At 41.3% G+C, this 24820-nt stretch overlaps 1 long non-coding RNA gene across 1 annotated transcript; it reads right to left on the reverse strand.

Moving 5' to 3' along the window:
- Positions 1–5590: 5590 nt before the first annotated feature.
- Positions 5591–19770, reverse strand: LOC122760385. Its single transcript, XR_006358370.1, has 3 exons — positions 19087–19770; positions 18344–18394; positions 5591–6238 (listed from the first exon to the last, which is right to left on the reverse strand). It is a non-coding gene; the product is annotated as an uncharacterized LOC122760385 (long non-coding RNA).
- Positions 19771–24820: the final 5050 nt, after the last annotated feature.

The following is a 24820-nucleotide window of genomic DNA, read 5'->3' on the forward strand; positions in this document are numbered from 1 at the left end:
AATGGTTACCAGACAACCAGTGACTCCATGGTGATATTTATCCGAGTATCTAATTCTCAGCATGAAAACAAATGTGTTCCTCAAAATGTCAAACTATTTCTTTAATCCAATAACGTGACTATAGTTTACAGAATCATGAGGTAGACGTGTACAGAAGCAGAGGACTGTGTGTGTGTTTATGACCACTGTATCCACATGTGCATCACAAGCTGAACTGTATCCAAAGTGCTAATTTCTCTTCTCTTAGTGCTAATAAGCAATAGTAGCTTAGAAATCCAGGCCCACGTTCACCACTCTTCCTCTGCCTGTCTCTCTCTTTTTTTTTTCACAAGGGATTAAGTTGTCAGGTTACATTGAACTCTGAGAGCCCTCCACCCAGACAAAACCGTCTTAAGGTCCAGGCCATCAAGTTATTTATAACTCTGTTGAGTAAGCCTTCACTCTCTTTGGCCCACTTCTGCACATAGACATGTATGGGCCTCTGTGTTCGGCTTCATTAACGAGAGGAACATGTCACACGTGTCTATCTCTTTGTGTGTGCCTGTCTGCCCATCACAACGACTACAGCTTAGACTTTCCAAACTATTATGTAATGGGCCTTCACTGAGGAGCATCACCAGACTGACCAGACAGACACTGCATTGACACCTATTCATTTGGACAATCTAAATAAAGTGTCCCTCACCATACCAGATGAACGCTTAATCCTAATCTTAACCTAACCACAATTCAAAGTTTAGCCCTAAATTTATCCAGTTCCTCAGAAATGAGGTTCTGCCTCATTAGGACTAGGTTTAGGTCCCCATGAGGATTACTTGTCCTGTATATGTGCCGGAAAAAGTCCTAAAGAGGTAACAAGTGCACGCGCACACACACATACACACACACACACACACACACAGTGTAATAGGAGTACAGTGTAGAGGCAGCAGATTGCAGACATATAAAACCACTCATCTGTCCCTTTGTTACACTATCCTCCATCCCACTCTTACTTTGTTTCCCACTTTCTGTCTCTTCACCTCTCAGCCCACCTATCTGGACCTAACATCTATTTCGGGAGCTCAGTGTCAGCCAAGTATCTGCTGCAGTGTGTGGAACACATCATGGATCGGGCGCCTGTGAGACAGCATGCTTTCTGGCTTCAGCACTGTAGTGAGTTTATGTGTAGCCCACAATAATCTCTCAATCCCTGTTTGCACAGTACATTGATTGTAAATCAAACTTTAAACTTTTTCTGACACATTTAATGTCATTTTAATGTCTGACCTATGAGAAATGCAGGATTAAAACTTAAACTGTGTGTGCTGTTTTCCACTTACTAATCAAATCCCTACAGAAAAGCCACATGTAAAAAAAAACAAACAATTGAAACAAAGAAAAATAAATGAATTCTGAGAAAATAAGTAGAATTCTGAGATTAAATTCCGAATTCTTAGAAAATAAGTAGAATTCTGAGATTGAAGTTGGAATTATGAGATTAAGGTCAGAGTTCTGACATTAAAGTCAGAATTCTGAGAATAAAGTAGAATTCTGAGATTAAAGTCAGAATTCTGAGATTAAAGTCAGAATTCTGAGATTAAAGTCAGAATTCTGAGAATAAAGTAGAATTCTGAGATTAAAGTCAGAATTCTGAGAATAAAGTAGAATTCTGAGAATAAAGTAGGATTCTGAGATTAAAGTCAGAATTCTGAGGTTTAAGTCAGAGTTCTGAGATTGTAAATCAAAATTCTGAAGAAAAAAGTAGAATTCTGAGATTAAAGTCAGACTTCTTAGAAAAAAAAAGTCTGAATTTGTTTTACTTTTTTCCAAAAAATCTTTTTACATGTGGCTCTACTCTTCTGGTTAGGATTTCCATATTCATGAGAAAAAAACACTTAACTCATTGGCGGCCAGCCATTTTGATTTAGCATTAGAAATATGACCGATGAGAAATGCAGGATTAAAAGTTAAACATTTGTGTGCCGCTTAGTGTTCTCCATTACAAATTACTAATCAAATTACTATGAAAGAGCCACATGTAAAAAAACAACTTTCCAAATGTGGCCCTAATACTTCCGTTCTATAGCAGTCAATGGCAGCCATAATATGATAATCGAATATAAATATAGAACCTTTTTTCTTTTCTTTTTCTTACAGAGATTCAGGTGATGTACTCAACCGTCCCTCTTTTTTCCCCCATCTGCCATTGTACAATGAAATATGACAAAAATCCACAAAGAAAGTTATTGACTGTCCCAATAAATTGCATAATTCATTACCCATTTATCAAAGCAGGGCAGCTGCACATAAAACAGCTTGATGAGACAAGCAGACAACCACAGTGATAAATCTTCCACATTCAGAACCAGACTGTGCAACTGTGAAGCACGACAGCATGAGACAAACCAGACCTCACCACATTTCAGCCACTGACATTTCCACAATTACTCTTCAACTCTCATGAGCAACCTGCTGACATGATTGTGTATTTCACAGATTCTGCCTATCGAGTTAATGAATGCCCTTATTAATCCACTTATTTTCTACCCAGAGACACTGTATTCATTAATAATGTAACTTTGTTTCTACCGTAGGGACAAGATGATCATGAACAAATGTTGAAGAAGGACTTTCATATGTAATACCTTTATATCTAAATGAATACTATTTTTCATAGCAGTTGATTCTCTAAGGCATCAACATGTCAATTTGCTTAATTACTGTTTTCTTCCTTCCGTATTTATGTTAGAAAGTTTTTTGTTTTTTTTTTGACAACAATAACTGTTCTATAATAACATTCAGTAAAGATTGATATATTTTGAATGCATGTGCCATTGTTCTTTCATTTTGCGTTCCTGGCAGCTTTATGCATCATGTAACTGACTAAATAAAACAACAATAAAAGCAGAGAGAGCCTCTAAAAATCTTTACAGTTACATCCTTTTTATTGCGTCTCCCGCTTGCCAGACCACTTCACATTTCTCTGTTGGCTTTCACAGCAGAAAATATTCATATATATATATTTATATATATATATAGATATATATGTATATTTCCTGGTGTTTAAATCAAAGTTTCCAGCTGTTGTCCAGACAGCGTGTTTGTTATATTTAGTTGTGCGGGACGTGTGACGGCTGCAGATATTGTTGTCGGAGAACAGTTTACCTCGGCATCAGCTGAAAAGAAAAGAAATTTCTATCTGTGGTCAACTAGTATTCTGCCACTGATGTTTCTCCTCCTTATTGTAGCTGGCAAAGATGTGAAACAAAATGTAAATGTAATGAGACGTGTGTGTTTTCAGCGTGATGGGGAACATGGATTTGAACAGAACATTGTGTTTTTATGAGGTGATGTTCAACCTGAGATCTCATTAAAATACATTTGCTGGGAGAGGATTCCTTTACGTCTGCCCACACTTCATTAAAATTACACTTTGAATCCCCTTTTTTCTAACCGCCACTGCCTGACAAATCAAGCCCATGTGGAAAGCTTTGAATGTCACAACGAAGCTGCCAGGAATAAATCAATTATATCACATTACAGACCACATTACAAAATACGGTTCAGCGGGATTTACACATACAACAATATTTTTTATACCTGTCAATGTGGCAAGTCCAGCTGACAAGTTCACAGCAAGAGAATATTAACTTTCATGTTTAATACATTCACACATCATTACAGGGGGAAAAAGAGAAGAATTCTGGGATATCACAGTTGCATATTCAGTCAAACAGACACAAACACTTGCTCTAATACAGAATTCCCTTCAACATGTTTGCCTATACATTCGCAACTTTCTCTTTATGGTGGTTTATTTTCATTTTTTCCAAAAAAGATATATGAGAAGTGATGCATTAGTGTAGTGTGATCTGTTGATTTTTGTCTCTCTGTGTTCAAAGCCACAACACACACTTCTCCCTCTGTGGCTAAAGGTCATGGGGGATTGAGGGAGCACACTGTGCCACATGCTGTTGTTGCGTCACCACCAGTATTGAGTCAGGTGCACTCCCAAGGATCTCTGCCAGCTGCCATCGAGGCAGGGATAATCTGCCTAAGCAGCTTTCACATGATTTCACCTACAGGGAAGAATTTAGGAGACGTTTGTAAACCTCTCCAGACCTGGCCTTGGAGACTCCTCCTGCTTTGACTTAGCAGTTAACAAGGTCTAAATTGCAGACACTACACGAGGGAACATGTCAGACTCACAACTGCCCACTTGCAATTTAATCATTCTTGTACGCATGCAGAATGACACGTGCACTCACTTGCACAGACGCAACAGTAGGATATGCGCACCTTGTCCATTAGCACTACCATGAAATAAATAATATATAAGAGACATTAGAGCAGTTTCTTATACATCCTGAAAGACAATCTCCACAGCATTTTATCTACTCGGAGAGTAGGAAGTTTCTCTGTAAGGGTCAAGTGAACTTGGAACAGAAGTTTATCTGCTAAGAACCGAGGACAGTGTCAATGACCTCATGTTTATACACTAATTTCAAAGATGTGACTGGTCGTGTGTATTCCAAAGGGCACTGTGGCGACCACAGCCGTTGGAGGAAAACCTGCATCAGTGAGTCATGTTTGTCCAAGCAAATTGGTCTAAAAATTGAAACCAAAATGACCTTGGACAATTTTCAACACTGACGTCGAGAAGTTATGACTTTATAAAACACTAAAATTAGCATTTTATATAAAAACATCTTGTTTTTCTCTTTTACTGAGTTAAAGCAGCCCCTTCATTGCAACACTTGAATCTATCCTCCTGACGTTCTCAGCAGAATATGATATTGATAAAAAAAAAGACAAATGTAAACTATCTGCTCCTACTGAAACATCTTCAATAAATGGACAAAATAATTTTTCCCACTTCAGCTTTTTTAAAAATGGACGTTATACGAACAAACGTTGTACTGTAGCTTGGCATCTAAATGAGTCATAATTAAATTAAGTCACATGATCAAAATCACCACTAAAGGGAGAACGCTGTTGCAGAAGTGAACAATAATAATAATAATAATAACAATAATAATGATAATAAAAATGATAGTGCAGCACTACTATTGTCACTATCTCATCTTCATTTACAGTAAATTGCTTGACTAAGGCATGTTATTACTGCTGACATCACACCTTAAGAAGATTATTGTTTGTTTGCATGTTCCCACTGGCAGTATAATATATGTCTCCCCCAGGAAGTGTGTTAGTTAAGTCAATAAGCCTTGAGCAGCAACATGCTGTGGTTTACTGCTTAACAAGCAAATATCTATACAGTAACATACTGAATGTTGATGTTAATATTTGCAGAGGTGGAAAAAGTACTGAAATTACAAGTAAAAGTACAAGCTAAAGTACTGGTCTAAAAATGTACTCAAGTTAAAGTAAAAAAGTAGCTTGTTTAAAATGTACTCGGAGTAAAAGTTACTTAGTTACTTTTTGACCGAGGTTGGGGTTCTTTCTTGTGTCGTGCAAAAAGGACAAGGGGACACAAATCTCACATGAATTGTTTTTAATTAAAGGTAAACCTTTACAAGTTAAAGTGCTGACAAAATGATGTCCTCATCATTCATTGCCAAAGTTTCCGGTACGTTTTTTTTTACTCAGTAATGAATGTGATTTAAAACGTAACAAAGTACAGTACTTCCAAAAAAGCAAACTTAAGTGAAAGCAAATTTTAGTACACAAAAAACCTACTCAATTACAGTAACGCGAGTAAATGTAATTCATTACTTTCCACCTCTGAATATGTGTTAAGTGTTACAGAAAGTCTCAGGATTAACGATTTATTAAAAATCTCAGTTTAGCAGAGTTCATATATTATCAAAGGTCGCACAAGCTGAAAATGTACAACACACAGTTTTGTTGTGATAAAAAATATTACAAACAACCTTTGTCTTTTATTTGACCAGCCCTTGCTCCTTGCCCATGTTCCTCTCTGTTCTCTTCTGGGATGCTGCGGGTTCTGCTTCCTCAACCTGCAAAGCTGGCACAACAGCCGTAAAGGTCACAGGTACGGGTCATAGTGGCGCTGGTGTAGCATATCTGGATGGAGGAAGAAGAGAACACTTAAAATGTGAGTGCGTGCATGTGCATGCGAGTCAAAAGCACAATAATCACATCCTGTTGGGTGGGTAACGTGGATTCATTGTACTCAACGTTCCTCTCCACACGCCTCATGCATTCTTCCTTCCACAATCTTTTAATGCACTCACAGGCCGGTTCCCAGGGAATGGATCAGGCGGGCACTGACCTAAAACAGATTGACAGAACACACAGGTCAAGGCCTGACGCTTGCATGCACTGCTATGGTGCATTAATGCAAGGTACTGGCAGTGCTGCTTAAAGAGGATGTACAGGAGTGAGAGTGGAATAATCCCATGTTGCTTTGTAACCATGTTTGTGTGTGTGCCAGTGTCTGTCACAGGACTGTGGGAGGATTGTTGAGTGGATGGGGTTGATGGAAAGGTCTGCCAGGCATAAGGACACAAGGAGCAGACACAAGGCCACATTGCAGGTCGCTAATAAAGAAGATGGTGTATTTCAGAGTGAGTGGAGAAGAGAGCCTGTCCACTCATTGGTTCCATCTGCAGTGTTGAGAATGAGCTAAAAGAAGTGAGAGAAGGCAGCTGAGAGCATGTGTGCAAAGGGAGCATAAGCTGGGGCATCTGGTTTTGTTAAGGCCCCAGAACATTCCCTCCCTATGTTTGACTCTGGCTGGCAGCTTTTAAAGGGACAGGTTTGTGCTCATATCCTGCTCGGGGCATTGCCCTCTCTCTTGAAGTTTGGTTTATGAGAGTCGAGGGTCACAGCCAAGATGTCTGTCAGTCTGTGTCTATATGGGTTCTTCTGCATGACACTGGGGGGGGGGGCTGTTGTGCAGGAGAAGTGTCCTTTGTCTTTCACTGCACGGAGGAATAAAAGCAGAAGCGTGGTGATGACAGCAGACCGCAGCTGTCTGTTTATTTGTTTCTTTTTTTATGCTATTTGTTTTGGGAGTCTCTCTGGATTTATTGAACACACAAGTAAATACATAAACAAAGAACATACACTGTCTTCACTAGTAATTCATTTTATTATTCAATGACAATTTCGATTCGCATTCTTTTGTTTCTGAACGTGTCATAAAACTATATGTGACTTGACCATTTCGGTTTAAATTGTTTGTAAACACGCTTAAAGTGATGTCAAACTAAAAATCTATTTAATCTGTTTTCTTTCACAGTTTTAATCAAGAGCTGAAACAGGGAAACAGTTTTGACTGCTGATGTTTCACTATAGGCCACTGCAGTTTTTTGGATGATGCAAGCCAGCTGAAACTCACAGTTGTGCCAAAACCTTGTTATAACATACCTTTAAAAACAATGGCAGCCACAATAAAAAAAAACAACTAACCCAAATGAGCAAGAGAGGCTCCATGATGCAATAAGTTTGTTACATGATACAGCAGGTGTCATGGTGCGAATGTGAACACATGAACGTGCCGTATAAGTGACAGTGAGGTTCTGCGCTTGTTATTTTATGCCGTGTGGCCAGAGGCTGAATTCGCTATTCCGTCATTATCTTCGTGTCACTCCCGGCGACGGACGGAGTCTTCGGTACAGGAAAGAGCCGACCACAACAGTTCTTCAGCTGGCAGCTTTAGTTGGTACATGAGGACATAAAGCTTGCCAGTGAAGAACTGCTGTAGGTCAGCCAATGAACACCTTAGCCCCATCACACACAGACAACCTGTGGAAATACAGTCAGTGAAGTCATTATTGAAGCTTTGATTTGTTCTGTAACGCTTTTTCCCTGCTAGTCTCGAAGTCACCGGCAAAGTATGATTTAGAACGTAAAATGTAAAAATATGAAATTAAAAGAAAAAAAAAAATTGCAGCCACTATAGCAACCATTACTGCTCCCACGCTGCCGTCAAATATTGGCAGGGTAGTCGCCACTTGAGCAGGAACACGAACACACACACACACGCTCCTTTCAGTGCTGGCTTTAAGGGGAGCTTGTTGTGGGAGAGAGGGGAGGAGAAGCAGAGAGAAAGAGATACAAGCAAGGAAAACTTTATTACATTCTTCTGTCCTTATTTGTGAATACTGTGGTTTGCAAAGCCATTAAATGTGCATGCATGCATCAACTACAAGCTGCACGCGTGTGCACGGGCGAGTGGGTAGCCTGCATAAGACATGCCGGCCTACTGTTTTAGCATTGTCTCTGCTTTAGCTCTAATTGAATGCAGAAGTGTTTGCTAGCTGGACGGCTTGGCCTCTGGTTACAGCCTGTAACTCCTGATAGAAAACAGCTCTTGTCCTGTGGGGCAGTTCAGTTTACAACAGCTGTACAGGCCTGAAAGAGGTATTTTTCCTTGCAGTAGGCTACAGACACATCCACTCCCTTGGGTGTGTGACGGCTTCACCAACATTTTCAGCATTTTGCTATTTCAACCCCCCACCCCACCCCCCGAGAAAACCTGACACAAACTTTTGTTGCAACGAATGCCAGTTAAATAAATGTTTGAAGAATGAAACCCTTAAGAGCAACAACACTAGGCCAATGTGGACCATGATCCTCTTTGCTGTGAGGTAGTTGTGAAAGTTTAGCCACTTGCTAAAGCCACTAATCAAGCTTTAGTGATTAAAAGTTACGAGAAAGCCCTTCATATGATGTACCATTTTAACATCCCCTTTCAGGCCACCACTGTGTAATACTTACTAGTAGCTCAGGATTTGTCTTGCCTGGATTCCATTCAGCTGGACAGGCTTCAACTATTGCAGTCAGTCAGTCTGAAAAGTCTTTCCCTAGCAGCATTTTCTTTCACAGTTCAAGGACAGGACTTTGGGCAAACCAGCTCTCAGCAGCTCCGCGAACCCAGCAACCCCTAGAAACTCGACGAACCCCATGCTGCTCTGAGCAACAGTGGAAAGCTCTGGACTGCGTGTGCGCGCGCACACACACACACACACAGTCCTTCCACTGAGACTAGAGTGAGGGAAATCTGAATGGGTTGTGGGCCTTGATCTTGTACCAAATTCAGAGGGATCCATTGTGGGTGTGTAATGTTGGAGATGAGATCCAGGGCAAAGGCTTCGCTTTTGTTTCCATTGAGCAAATTTGTAAGACGGCACCTGAGAGCTCCACCAGCATTTGTTAACAGAGAAAAGATTAGTTTCTTCTTAGTGTCTGACAGCCTGTATTTAAACTGGCACGATGATGGCAGTTTTACATAGGGATTGAAAGAAAGGTAAACCAATAGGAGGGAAGAGAGAACTGGATGTCGAAAAAAGAACATCAAATACTGACAAGGTCAGAGAATGAATGCAAGCTAGTGACCATGTAATATCCCTAATATGACACAGGATGACAGAACAGGACTCCTGGCAATTCAGCAGTCTCTAGTAACTTGCCAGTTCAGCTCAGTGTGCAATGAAGAACTCAATGTTTCAAATCCATCGGACTCTTATAGCGTGCGTTGCGTTGATTTAAATAGGAATTTAATGTTCAAGACCATTCTTCAGATAACTCTTTCATAAGACATACAGGTGTGTGAGGTCACAGTGGCCTTGATCATCATCTTTAAGAGTTCACAGTTAAGTGTCCAAATGAACGTTTGTGCCAAATTGGAAATGTGAGATGTCACATTCAAGAAGGGGATGGACAGATGTATGGCCAACCCATACACATAGCGCCACAGGCTTCATGTGTATGGGTTGAAGGAGAAATAAAAAGAAACAATGATGAGCAATAGAAAGTGCAAAACAAATAAAGGAACAAACACACAAGCAAAACAACCGTATGACCCACCAAAAAAATAAAAAAGTGTTGCGAGAGCTGCCGTTTCCCGTGCTGTAAATGTAATAATAAATCCCTATTATTCCTTTTGTGCTCACAATATGCTAAGCATGCACACAACATGCACACAGCAGCCATCCCAGAGTGGAGAACACAGTGTACCAGAGGAGTGATTTATTACACAGAGCCGATGATTCCCAGGACAATTACAGCCAGCCTAAGCAACAGGCTGAAAATGGCTTCTCAGAGTGTGTAAACGCACAAACACACCAACACTTAAGAAGCAGAAAGTGCATATGTGTACGAGTGATTGGAGCACTGCTGGCACCGATGCCCGGAGTCATGGAGAACAGGGCCTCCTGTTTCCAATCCAAGACATCACTCTTAGGTACACAAGCAAACATCTTGTATAATGTATGTTTGAAATTCAAATGTTTAGCTTAGGAGACAGATGGGCAACCTCTGGAACACAAACTTTAATGTTGATTAAAAATCAGGTGTTTAGTGGTTTGGGGGATGATGAGGAGGTTAATGTGTGATTGCACCTCGGTGAAATAGCCAAGGGTCAATCATTTTCAAATGAAAAGTGATGTGACTTTAGACACAGACCACTCCTCCTTGGGTTTGGGAGACACCCTTATCCATTCCCATGTGCAACACATTTTGGTGGGCAGCCATGAATTGTTACAAACCATTATTTTCACCACAAATGTGGTGGAAATTTAATTGCTTTAGTATGACCCGAAAAAAAAACACATCGGAGGGATAATGGATTCAATCTATGAATGTTTGCCAATATCCACATCTCCCCGAGGGCCTGCATGGAATGACTTGGCCAACACAAAAAAAATGGGAAGCCCCGTGAATCATTCAAAGAATGCCATTTCTTATCCAAGATCAAATGCAAAAAAAAAAACAGTCTCAGTCTGTGCAGTTTCTGTGTGATGTGGAAAAAATGATAATAGAAGCTCAGTGTTTCTGCTGCAACATGAGACAGCAAAAAGCAAATGTGAACACTCCACACACAGATCACAGCCAGATTTCTTGCTCTCTGTAAGGGTAGGGCTAACACTTAAGTTAAGTAAACCTTTTTTTTTTCCTTTTTTTACAGAAGCAGGTTTATCTTACACATGTGGTTGTTGTGTTGTTAGGGAAGGAGCGGCTTTGCACCATATTCTGGCGAGTCTCTTATCTCTCCTCAGAAAGGCATTGCCAATATCTATTACACAAGCATCCTCCTCCAGCCACCATCGCAGTAATCAAAAACATTTCCCTTTAAAAGCTGTGAGCTAGGAGAACAGCTAATGCTAGTTTTGTCAGAGAAGGCTTTTGTCACACCCCAGGGTTATTAATTAAACACCATCCAATCATATTGAACGGCCTGAACAAATGAATTGGATCGCGATGCATCAATCAAACTACCATCTGCCCCCATGTGCGTACCCCAATTCGTGCACTAATCACGCATGCTCACAAGACAACGCCAGACCTTAATCCAACGAGACAATTGCAGCAACGTTACGGCAGAAAAGGTGCTAACAGGTGTCAGTCACAAACGAAAGACGTTTTTTGGGAGGCTGACGTAAAAAAGCTGCATGGTGACTCTGTTTCTAGTGGACCGGTATGCTAATTTGTGATCTTTTCAGATCATTTGTTGTTTTTCGATATCATTTGAAGTATCCAAAAAACTTAGCGTCGCCGAAGAATACCGAAGGTTACCGATGGTGGGCAGTGCTCGCGAATCCGTGTTCGTTGCGCGTTCCTGTGCTCTGGAGGCGTAGCACAAAGATGCTCTTTGAAGAGTATCAGTTAGTGGACAACATGAAAATAACTAATAAGTACAGAGATAATTGTGAAGTGTCTACAGTATATGTATGCATTCCCCTTTGTCCATCCATGCATATACAGTACATTCACGCACACATAGGTATAAGGTGCCCGGTGTGTCATTGTTCCAATTCTCACTGGCCTGCACTTGATCATCCGTGAACCTCCAAACGCTATAATCATATTTATAGGCCTGTGACAGATTGCTTTCAGGGGTGAATCAATACACTATATTTGCCAGAGTCTTCCTCCTACAGCCTTGAATGGGATTAGTGAGCTGAAAGGGAATGAATTTCAGGAGACACATACAGACACACAAACAAGAAAACACATGCAAACATGGCAGAAGTGAGATCATCATTAGTCCCCGAAAGCTGCTGAAAGTAAATAGAACCGACCACTGTGAATGAGTGTGTTTCCACACATGGGAATAATGTGTATGAATGGCCACAAACGCATGTACGCATGCATCAGGAAAGAGAAAGGGGAGGGGGGATGGGGGGGCAGTCCACACCCTATTTCAAAGAAGCACGAACAGCTTGTTCTCTCAACACGCTGAATGCAAATTATTAAATGTCACTTGACACAAATGCATGCCCATGAGCATTGTGACCATTTACACGCACGCGGCTGCTGTGCATTTGTATGTGAATGACTCAGATGAAACCAACATTGGCTTTCCTCAAAATGTGAACTCAGGCCCTGTAAAAAAAAAAAAAAAGAAAGGGCTCATGTGTTGTGTTCTTCAGATCAGGTTTTGCCTGGTCCCTGGGCAGGAAACATTCAGTAATATCCCAAAGTGCATTTAAAAGAAGGTTTCCTCTAATTTGGGGGGCTGAAGCTGGAGGGTTGGGGTGAAGGAGGGAGAGGGATGCACATAAAGACAGCAGTCAGGGTGGGGCCCACGAAACACGGTATAAATTAGTGACTCAGCTACATGTGTGCTCGCCATTGTATCTTAACAAGGTACTTTTCCTCCAAAAATACACGTTCCAGCTCAAACAACCTGATAGCAATTATTGTATATAGTCATTCACACAGATGGGGAGTTGCGCAGCCGCCTTTGATCAACAGAGCCGAGCTTGTTAATGTTCTTATTTCCTTCGAGTACATGGTGCCATTTGCTTAAGGAAGGAGTGATGTGATCTCAGCAGGTGGGAAAGAGGAAAAGGAAATGGGCCCTCTAGTTAATTCTTACAGTGTCTAACAGGATTTTACACTGAGCATCTGGGATAAAGAATGCATGGGAAGAGTATGGCATCAGTGTATGTGTGTGTGTGTGTGTGTGTGTGTGTGCAGGGAGCTGCGATTTGCGTCAGTGATGTCATAAAGCAAGAAGCTGACATCCAGGTCCTGGTGTTCCCACCACATGAAGAGAGAAGCGTGACGCAGCATGACTCGGAATCTGCATGCGTGCGTGTTACTGATGCAAAGGGCACTCACTCACTGACTTGCGTGTGCATGCGTACTCATACGAGGGATCTAATCATCCTTTATGAAACAGAACTGAACAGGAGGGAGAGAAAGAGCCTCCCGAGACAGTGAGCAACAGGAACAGAGGGGTGGAAGTACGGGTGTGAACACTGGGTAAAGGGGCCCAGCATAAAGAAAAGATTTGTGTGCTTCCTCCGGCTGTCATCTCTTCCTACCACTGGGAAGAAGGGAGTCAAAGAGAACATTGTGTCTTTCTATGTATGTGTTTGTGTCCATCTCTTGCTCTGGGTAAATGGCGCTGTAGTCCACATGAATTCCCCCTCCCTCCATCTCTCTTCCTCCCTGTACATAGATCCTCATCATACTCCCCCCCTCTTCTCACTGGCAGTTTACTGTAGTTAGAATGCTAAAAGAGAGTAAAATGACCCCCAGGGCAAATTAACATGGAGTGGAAGCTGCGCATGTGTGGTGCAAATCCAGATAACCTCCTGTGTCATCCCTTCTCCTGACCAGTCAAAAGACACAGAGAGCTGAAACATAGATCATCTCTCCACTCATCAGTGTCATTGTCTTAATGTGGGAGTTTTCTTTTTCTTTTTAAAAAATATAAACCACTGGTTGACTAATCGGCAAGGAAGTCAAAAATAAATAAGTAATCTGTACACCCTCTTCACACTCCAAGCAGCAGGCGGACCGTGAGTGACAAACACAGTGGGGGCAATTAGCAGCTGAAGAGCCACATATCCCCCAGGAGAAGGTGGAGACCAAAAACAGAGCAAAAAGGAGAATTCATTAGGAGACTGCTCAAAGTGAATGCTTGTGTGGCTCCATAGTGGATGCACGTTTTTCAGGATATTTTTTAACTCTATGGAAAGAATGGCTGAAGAAGATCAAAGGAAAAAGCCAAACCCTTTTTTTTAAAGGGCTAGTTCAATTATTATTTAACAGTAATATATCAGCCAACCATACAAGGTCGACTTCCCTGTAACTGCCATTTTAAACTCCATCTCTCCTCAGCCTTTAGTCATCTCCAGATGGTTATCAGCACACGTTAAAAAAAGTGACCATGTCATTTTGTGTCATGTATTTTTAGATCGAAAAAAGTTGATGACATTTTTGTTGGTCAGTGAAAAACTGATCATTCACCACAGACACACACTCAGGGTGTGTAAGTGTGTACAGAGGGCATTACCACGGAAAAAACTAAGTTTGCATAAGTGTGTGAATGGTGTGTGTGTGTGTGTGTGTGTGTGTGTGTTTCCTGCTGCTCTGGCCGCAGCTGTACCCCGATGAGACCACAGAGAACTAAACCAACAGAGCTGAGAAAGAACGTTCAGCCTGAGTTAATGAGCTGGAAGAACAGTGTGGTATGACACCTCCTCACCATTTAACTCTTGATTTAGCTATCAGGAACGAGGAGTATTCAATATCCTTTATTATACATTATTTACCAGATGCATTTGCTATGACATTAAGTCATTAAGTGTCCAACATTTTTTAGTCACAGACACATGTCCTTGGCAAAAACCAACCAGCTCAATACTTTTAATTTGGTTATATTCAGACTTCTTTTTTCTAGTTGTTAATTTAAAAACTTAAACAATTACTACCAATTGCCGTACACAAAAACTAAATAATGTGTAGGCAGAGAGGTTTCATTATCAATATATTCATTTATGACTTGCCAAAACATTTGTCATGAGAGACAGAGTTCAAATTATTTCCCTGTTTTGTTTTGTTAAACTAATAATTCATACTCCAGTGAAGTTCAATTTAAAATATATTTAGTTTTTGCAGATTTATTTGTCAGTCGACCACTTGTTAGCCTAGTGCTCTCTGCTCTCCATAATACTGTAAAGGTTTTTGCCTTACTATGTACAGTGCCATAGTGTATGTTGTGATTTGAGTTGAATTGTTTCTGCTCTGGCTGAAGCAAATTCTTAATCAGAGCACTGATAAAGAATCAATGGCAAACATAACAGTAAAATGCAGTGATAAAAAAATATGGATCATCTGTCGCATTTTCAAAAACATATTTGGGGAACATATTTATACAGCATCAGCCCGTCTTTAGTACTAAATCTCCTTTGAGCCTGTCCTTCGCCTCTTCCCATCACTTCTCTCCCACGTTCCCCACTCTCATTTCTTGTGCACTTTATTGAGCCTCTCCTGCAGAGATTTCATCTTCCCTTTATCTCTCCTTCACCTTCCACGTTCTCCTTCGTCCTTCAATATCATCACCCCAGCTCTATTTTCATTCATTTTTTATTTTTTTATCCCTATTCGCTCCTCCTTATCCTGGCCTGCTTTCTCTGTGTCTTTAGGTTGGTCAGTTCAGTGAGACTCAGTTACATTCCTGGAATGCCTGCTACATATGGTCCACATTCCAGCCGGTCTGCTGAGAGGCCCACCGCCACTGCTACAGCATTGCTTCAGCCTAAAATTATCTTAACACTGGTTTAGTGTGGCTCAGCCTGCGCTTGTATATGGCCAGACCATACTTAGCCTAACCCATGAAAACTCAACACTTAAAATCATTAGCTTTTCTCTTTGCATACAGGCTGCTATATATCTGTCCCCTCAGGCTACTTGCTTTATCGCCATCTTTGCACAATGTGTGTGTGTGTGTGTGTGTTTTCGTATTCTACAGGCCACAATAGACCTTGGTCTGTAATTAGGTCACCAACAGAATAGTGTGAAAAACTAAACCTGGCAAGTCCATGCGGAAACTTAGCAGAAAGTTACAAGAGGCCAGCACTACTCTACCAAACCTGTCTGAGTTCACTTATTAGTCCCACCTTTAACTGATAAAACAAGTCATTTGATGTTAGTTTTTCAGCAGACAGACACATGTAGTCTGACATGTGTTGTCCAGATGAGTGTGCTGCTGGTCGGGTGAATCACACACAGCACGGCTCAGGTGTGGTGATGATTTCTCTCCACGCTAAGCACTTGTACATAAATGAATCCCACACACACACACACACACACACACACACACACACACACACACACACACACACACACACACACACACCACTCACCCTTGTCCTGTGCACACATGTAATCACAGCATATGCACATCTGTCTCTCTATCTGAGGATGCTACAGTCATACACCTGTGCACAGCATAAGATGCAGACACACACTTTCCACTCACTTACAAACTCTATACTTGTTAACCTTTCAGGAGCAAAATTTAAATATTAAAGAAAATGCCGGTCTCATCAAGAAGCTTGTTAAATATTAGCCTAAGCAAGTCAAAGTAACTGCATATGAAGCTGTCTGGGTGTGGCCATGAAAATGTGCAACCTCACTGCAGCTACCGCATTTCCACCGCAGATCCTCCCCTCTCTGATTGACCATCAATAACAGTCAATGTTCATTCAAGCTCAGTTACGGTGAATCACTTCATGAGCGAGTCATTCACAAGCGTAAGATAGTGGAGGAAGGGTGACTCATCAAGTGATACATTTTTATATTGTCTGGATAGAATGAGTGTCAGTGAAAATTATGTAAAATTATTCCATGTCTCCCTGTATATGTTAATTAAGTAGCAAAAAAAAAAGGCTAGGTTTCTTTTGGCTAAACCCTTCTCGGCATGCAGACGCAGATAAATATGCATATTCACATTAACTACGGCAAATACCCAAACGCACACGCACACGGACGAATGTGTTTATATGCCCTCAAGAAATGACTTTCAGAACTTGACATTTGACTTGAGATCAGAGGACACGGGGAGATTTAAATCTGTCTCACTTCTTATATGCCCTTTCTGTGTGTGCCTGAGTCTGGGGAGTGGCACGATGGACGTCACTGCTGAATAGCTGTATTAATCACATCTAGCCACGCAGAGATAACTACCGTGCCTCCTAACCAATGACACACACACACACATACAGGTTAATCCAACGTGGCAAAACAATCAGAGAGCAGAAGAAATGTGAAGGGAAGGAAGTAGAGAGAGAGAGGATGGAGACGAGTAACTTCTTAATAATATGGAGTGCTACGTAACATGTGGCAGTAGAGTTTGGTTGTGAATAAAGGCTTTATCTTTTCTTTTTCTTTTTTTCGAATTGAGGATTCATAAAGTCAGTGAGTTCTCCGCATATTTACAGGGATTACCATTAAACTGCAAGAATGTGGCGACGGCGGCGTCTTTACATAAAAAAAACATGTCACCGATGTGCACTTCTAACCTGTAGCCGATTACATGCAGCTAAAATCTTGTACACTTGCACACCAGCCCTTTAATATACACAATGGGCCATTGTAGGCAAAGTCAATGACTTCTCATAAACACATTATCATAACACTATAAATGCGAAAAACTAGTTCTGACACAGCGCTTCCTGCATGGAATGTGGGTGTGGTATATGCCGGGATTGAACCAAGGCTAATTCTCATTAACAAAAAAAAGAAAATCTGGACACAGAAGCATCCTGATAATCCAGATGTGTCCAGTGGCCCAGACACTGACCTGCCTGCAGCGTCATGTATAATTCACTGTCCAGAGCAATTAATTACAACGGGCTGGGCACCCAATGGCAGTGGGGGAAGTGGAAGTACACCCGATGAATCTATATCAAGTATTATCCAGCGTATGTCCAGCCTTACAGATTTATTCACGAAATATCAGGAGTGAAAAAAAAAAAAGAAAGAAAAAAAGGCATCGCTACATTTGCAACCAAAGAAAACCTCCACTGAATCCTTCTAGAACTAGAGTCTGGAAAAAATGACATCTGCTAAACGGGGTTGTTTGCACCAAGTAAAGCTTTCCATTAAGGGCGTTCATGACTTGCAAAGATCAGAGACGACAAGGTCTTAGCTGTCATTTCGCTGACAAAGATGGACTGCAGGTGGGGAGAGGCACTGCTTGCTAATCACAACAGAGTGCTCGCTGAAATATCACCAGCCTCAATTCAGTTGTTTTTTTTTAAACCAAAGAATAAGCTGTCAAAAGTTAACTCGTGGGCACCGTTAATGTGGAAATGTTTTAACTGAGCTTGCATAAGCAAAGGTTTGACAGCACTGAACGCTGCCTTACAGATTACATAATCTCTGCCAGTGGAACTCAGTGGAAATAGGGTGGTGGGGGAGTGATTGAGTACACAGACGGTCTAAACTTGCAACAGGTTGATAAGAACAGTGCAACAACCACCGTGTCAGTACCATAAAAGGGAGGGGGGGAGGGGAGGGGGGCACAAGCAATGGGAATCAACACGTAAATGAAAATATGGAACTTTTTAAACTATAACAAGTAGAAAATGTCACATGAATAGTTGTGGTTTGACTGAAATGCAGCCCTTACCTCCGCTCATGGAAACTTCCCGGCAGTAGATCCTGATGGCATGGACCTAAACTTTAAAGATTAAAAGACAAGAAGATCAAATGTAGGCACCTGGAGATTCTGAGGAAGGAAAACAGCATCAGACAGACTTGAAAGGGGAAATTAATGACGCAGAGAGGGAGAAGGAGGAAGAGGACGAGGAGGAGGAGGCGGAGGAGGGGGCAACTCTCCACATCCATGTTGCGCTACTATAGGGTGGGGCCTTTAGGAATGTGTCTGCTTTCCTCTGGACTTTAAGCTTATCTTAATTAGGCTGCAAAGGGTCACATCCTGCGTGTCCTCCCAATTATAAAATCGCGTCGCGTGTCCACGGAACGAGTCCTCGGTGTTCTTTGACACACTGCTCTGCTGATACTAATGTAGACATCAACTCTTTGCTGCTGCTTCCTCTCCTTCTCTCTGCTGGATTTAGATTCAATCAACGCCCAAACGCTCGCCTGGCGAAACGACACACCCTCCCCATCACATTCTCGCTGAATCACAGACAAATGCAGACTGTACTGATTTTTTTTTCTTTCTTACACACAGGCCTCGATCGACACCGCCGTCAGTCCCGTATCACTGCGTTACTTCACTTCACGCTGAATTTCCACTGTCATTTTTTTTTTATTTAAAAAAAAGGTTCCGACTTGTCGAGTCTTATTCCGTGGCCTTTGAATGACACGGGAAAAAGTTTGCAAGACGTGTTCGACACTCGCACTTACTTTTGTCCAGATGGATCCACCAGCTCCGCGGAGAAGCACTTGTCACGGAGCTCACGCTGTGCTGTGCCAGGTCCGGGCAATTTGAGCCGCGTTTTAGGGCAGAAATGGGGATTATTATTATTAGGTCTGTGTTCACGCCCAGTTTGCCCGTGGCATTCAGCAGAGCTGGCTACTGTAAAGTTGCCACGTCCGTTACATCTCACACACTTATGCAAGCAAAGAGAAGAACAACTACTGCACTTGAATAATCACAGTCGAATCATCTCGAAGACAAAAGATGCGCACATCAAGATGGCAATACATTTGTTATGTAATATTTCCCCCTTAATGAAAATGGCTGAAGAGCACCTTTAAAAGCCGCAGACTGGTTAAGAAAAGAGTCTCCGTTGCTTGACTGTGGTCAGTGCGGAGGAGAAACAGTCGGTGTGTCAGTGTGGAAGCACTGACACAGACGCTCTGCCACACCTTAACTCTCAATCATTTTTTCCCCTGACACTTCCAAAGGCTTCGACGACACGCAAAGCTCAAGTTCACCCTGACTACAACACTCGCCTCGAGTCTTTACCCAGAAAGCGTTTGGAACCGAGAGAGAGAAACACAAATGAAAACGCTCCAGTCTGAGTATCCGGTTGGCCGCTCCCACCCCGCGCCGCTCGCTGCTCCTCGGCTCTCCTCTATCTCCCTCTCCGGTCCAACTCCTCTCTTCAAACCGGCTTCTCACTCCGATCAGCTGGCAGGACCGTGACGTCAAAATATACAACTGACCAATCAGACACGAGCCGGGAAACTCGCCGCTGACGCCTGCTGTTTACGCGCAAGATGAGCAGGCGCGTGGACCAATGCGCGTGCGGATGTTGGTGAGAAATAAGGCGGGTTTTAGAAATGATGACCAATGGCATTACATCCGCCCATGGGAGGTGTTTCATCCTCTGACCTGTTAGGTGTTAGGAAGAATTACGTGTGAAGTGTTGGGAACTTTTAAAGAGCAAACGAAAATGAAATTACAAAATAAGGCCAAGCAATTAAAGGTTTTAAATGTGTGCTAGTCTATGTAATGACACGTGGGAATCAATCAACAAGTCATTTGTCTGCTTTTGTTATCACATCCAAGTTTCACTGTGGCCAAAATCATAAATCTGCCTCACAGGGTTACATCATTTATTCCTAACGATTCCTAATGATTATTGTATTATTTCGTAAGAGTCACATAACAGGTGAGCTTCTGCGTTTTTTTTGTTTTTTTTTGGCACTCCATAGTCACATACAGTACCTATATGTTGGAGTGCAGAACAATAACAGGACACATTAAATTACAGCTGAACAATTCTAGGTAAAATGTCTAATTGCAATTTCTCTCACATTCACTGAACTAAATCTTGATACTTGGGGAAAAAATGTGAAAAAAAAAGAAAAAAAAAAAGGTATTAACCCGGTTGAAGGTAGAGCTTCAAAATGTAAAAAGAAGAATCAGGAGCAAGAGACAAAAAATATATAGAATAGACAATTTTAAAATTTCTTAATTTCTTCTTTCGTTCAGAAGTATAAAGTATGTCGATTAGGTTAGGTTTGCAATATATATGTTTACATTTACAGTCTCACAGATTTAAACCAGCAAAGGAGCATTAACACATAAATTACTTTTAAACTACCATTTTATACTACTTTATTTCAAGGATGAGAACGTAAAGATGTGAACTGTTTCCAACATGTAGTTAACACATTTTTATTTGGCCTAGAACAGTGTTTATCAAACTCACAGCCGAAGGGCCTTCAAAGGACTTAAATGTTTGTTTTTTATATTTATAGATACATTTTGCATGATAAATATGTTGTTATATAGTGTTATGTATCACAATAAAACACCTTTTGTTTTTAAATTATGTCAAATTCTGTAATTTTGCAAATTGCTAATACAGCTCACCCCTCCTAGCCTGTCATGAAGCTCATGTGGCCCCCATGTCATTTGAGTTTCAAACCCCTGGAAGATAGAAAAACAAAGGGAAAATTGTTTGGATTTGAAAATGTTGAATCTTTCAACCCTATAAACACCGGTGAGTATCAACTTCTGAAGAGAAACACAAGCAGCCTTTTAAATCCCCTTTTTGTGGTAATGCATGTAATGTACTGTCGATCATTCAGCAGACTGACAACATGATGGGCTGGTAGGATATCGAGCTATTGATGTAGCTGACGTGGCTATTGCCATCTGGGTTTACAGTTCCAAACTGCTCTGTAGCAAGTTCCATGTCAACAGTTACACAGCAGGTCAAAAACAAAGGGTGGAAAGAGCATAGTAAATCATATATTATGTATTGCTATGATAAAAAAAAACAAAAATATTTTAGGGTGACATTAAAAATTCAATATGCAGCTGCAGAATAGGAAGCAAATGCAAATTGTGTGATACTGGAAAAATGCCAGTGTATTTCTGATGTTATTGTACTTTCTAAAACAAACCAAGATGGTTTTGATGATGAACTTACATTTACAGACCTTTGAGCTCAGGGACACAAAACAGCCTGGCAGACACACACTCCTCCCACCACACTCCTCTTCTACATTTACTATCCTTGGCCTCCTCAAAAATCCCCATGTTGAACCCAAAATGAAGCCTAAACAACCAAAACTCTTGATCATTTTTGGGTGTTTTTTAGCATTCATGGTTAGGCATCTTTTTTTAAGCAAACACAGCATTCCTGTGGTTTGGAGCGGGGTAAGAATCGAGTTCTACTACCAAATAAGTGATTGCGCTTCTCATGGACGGAAACCTCAATTGGAGGCTTGCTTGCTGAAGTCACTACAATCCCACATTTGGAAAAGAGAATGGATAGTGCTGCATTTTCCCTTTCAAAAGGGAGGGAAGACAAAAAAATCAAACAGTTGTGTGCCAGCTGCGGAAGCAGGACTCAAGGTGACATGAAAACGCACATGATGTCATTTACATAATGAGAAGATTAGCCAAGCTACTGTTCGGAGAAGAGCAACAGTGTTTGAGGATTTGAGTGCGGATTGAAGACATGAACTGCAGATTTGTTCCTGAAAACAGCAGAGCAGTGCATCTTTGATAGTGACAAGCAGTGCCCAGTGCTGCATAATTGACGATACGTGAAGTCCTCCAAAGCCACTGCAGTGCATGTATGAGACGGCCCAATCTTGAGTGAATGCTTTAATGTCTTTTTTTATGACGTGGGCTTATGTTCACCTTTTTGCACAGGTGTGTAGTTCAATATTGTCAGGGGTTTTGAGGATCATTCGTGGGCGTACTTGCTTGTGCACATGTGGTGTGAACGCACAGGTGTGTCATTTGGCTTTTAGGAGCCTTCGCACACAAGCTGTACATAAATAAATATAATTTTGGCTGCGTTACAGAGCACTGACGTTACGCAGATAAAACGCCACGACCTGTCAACCCCTCTGTTGACAGGTCGTTGGCAGTAACACAATGCCTCCTCAGCACAGTGACACAGCTTTTATTCTGTGACTCAATTTATGTCGATGCATTCACAAAGCTGGACAGGAATGCGCCACAGGCACTCATCGTTCAGGAAACCAATCCTTCCTCCTCGCCTCAGTGTTCTTGTATGGTCGCTGCCCGCATTGTCAGGTGGCTGTTTCCTGGAGGACCAGACTGCAACTGTTCCCCCCCCACCCCTTTCTTTGCGTCTGTTGACAGGGCAGGATGTATCATTAACATCTCAAAGTCGGTGCCTTCTCACACACGCACATACAGTATCTCTGCAACAGAACTAATAGAACTGCAAGCGAGTTGAATTTGAGTGACACTCTTGTCAGAATACAAGCTGTATCACGGGCAATGTGCTTCCATGAGTGTTTGCATGAGTTTATCACAGGTCATAATGGTAAAAGTGACTAAGTGAGTAAATGGAAGGTGAATCAGAACTGAGTTACTCAAAGTTCATGATTAAAATGCATTGTGTCTGTAGGTATACATACAGTTCAAGTTTGTAAAGTCAAAAATGTTTAGAATAGAATGTGTTTCAGGATGTGTTTTCCTTGATGTTTTTATTAAAGACATGTACTGGTTGGTTTTAAGTGAATGTAACATTTTATGATGACTAATTTGCGATGGAATCCTGTGCAAGCAGCCAATCCCAGCTGACACTGAGTGAGAGGCATAGACATGGACAGGTTTTCAGCCTAAAGGCCAACATACAGAGACAAACTACCATTCATTTTCACACGTGCGGTCAACTAAGCTCAACCCAATGTGCCAGCCTTGAACTGTGGGAGGAAGTGTGAGTTTTCAGAGAAAAACCCATGCAAACCCAGAGGATGCATACAGAGAAAGTCCCTTGCTGAACTGTGATTCAAACTAAAAACCCTTCCTTCTGTGAAGTTTTACTGCTAACCACTGCACACCGTGTAGAATTATGATCCTGTGTCACATAAAACTAAAAAATACTATGCACTAGCACCATGCAATACAAAGTGTACTATTTTGTGTAGTTAGTGTTATGGGACCTCAGCATAGAAGTGTCATATATTGCCATTTTGTTGAGCCCGTGTGTAGTGAAGTAGAAACATAATGCAAATCCCTGCGTCACACATATTCCCACAACTCAGACTTGACGCGGTACAACTTGTTGATAAGAGCCATGCATTTCTGTTCTTGTTTCTAAATATGTTCACCTATTTTCTGCTATGTCTTTATCGCCAATCTATCTTCCTTGTTTGTTTCACTTCTGTGAAGGAAATCCCTATTTAAAATAGATTCCCAGAAGCCGTCAGCACCTCTGCCAGGTAATGAGCAATCTGGAAACTATTCAAGTCAGGTGCTCTCCAAACCTGAACAGAAAGAACACATTGCAAACCTCACAACAGGTGAAATGAAACTGAGAGCCTGAAGATAAGAGTCAGAGGGTTCAAAACTGACAGAGGATATCAGCAGAACCAGAATCTGGCTGTGGGATCAATGTGTTACGGTCCCTGAAGGAACACTTCAGTCGTGAAGAGTTTGCAGAAGTTAGGTGACTTAGGTGAGTTATTATATGAGAAGTATGTATTTCTCTGTTTCACTGAACTGCTGAATCTATTGTGTGTAAGCTGTGAGCTAAATGCAGTTTGTAGTTATTTTTCTAAAAAAAAAACTTAATTTTACATAATTCACCACTGGAAAGATGAGGGTTTATAAAAATGGGGTCAAATGTGAAATAATGTTTGAATGAAGTGCCTTCTTGGCCTGAGAAAAGCAGAAAATGTATTTTTGGCTCTTGGATAAACGACAACAACTCCCAGAATGCACTGTCATAGGCCACACCCCCGTCTTACCAAGTGATTTGTGTCACTTTGCGTCATTTGGGGGGCATTTGACAAGACAAAGAAGGAAGATGTTTCTCAAGGATACTGCCGCTATTCTAGTAATTAAGCTAAATGCAAATTAGTGACGTATTCCTTGAAGCAGCTATAAAAAAAAGTTCTGAGTTTGCTGAAGTTTATCTGCAGGTGGTCATGAATGACATGGCAAAATCAAATGGGACTTTGAGCTGATGAGATATTTTATTCTAGAACAAACTGGCTGTACGACTGGGATTACCTTCCCTGCTCATGTTGCTAAAAATCTGCATCTCTACGTATCAGTAACAAACTGTATATGGTTATGGATGTAATCTGTTCACAGCAAATCCAATGTAGTGGCAAAAAAGATATACGCACAGCTTCTGCTCAAGTTGATAAACGGTGTCATGTACGTCTATATATTATTATTGTCTATATT

The sequence above is a fragment of the Solea senegalensis genome, unplaced genomic scaffold (assembly GCF_019176455.1).
Source record: "Solea senegalensis isolate Sse05_10M unplaced genomic scaffold, IFAPA_SoseM_1 scf7180000013529, whole genome shotgun sequence".
Lineage (NCBI taxonomy): Eukaryota > Metazoa > Chordata > Actinopteri > Pleuronectiformes > Soleidae > Solea > Solea senegalensis.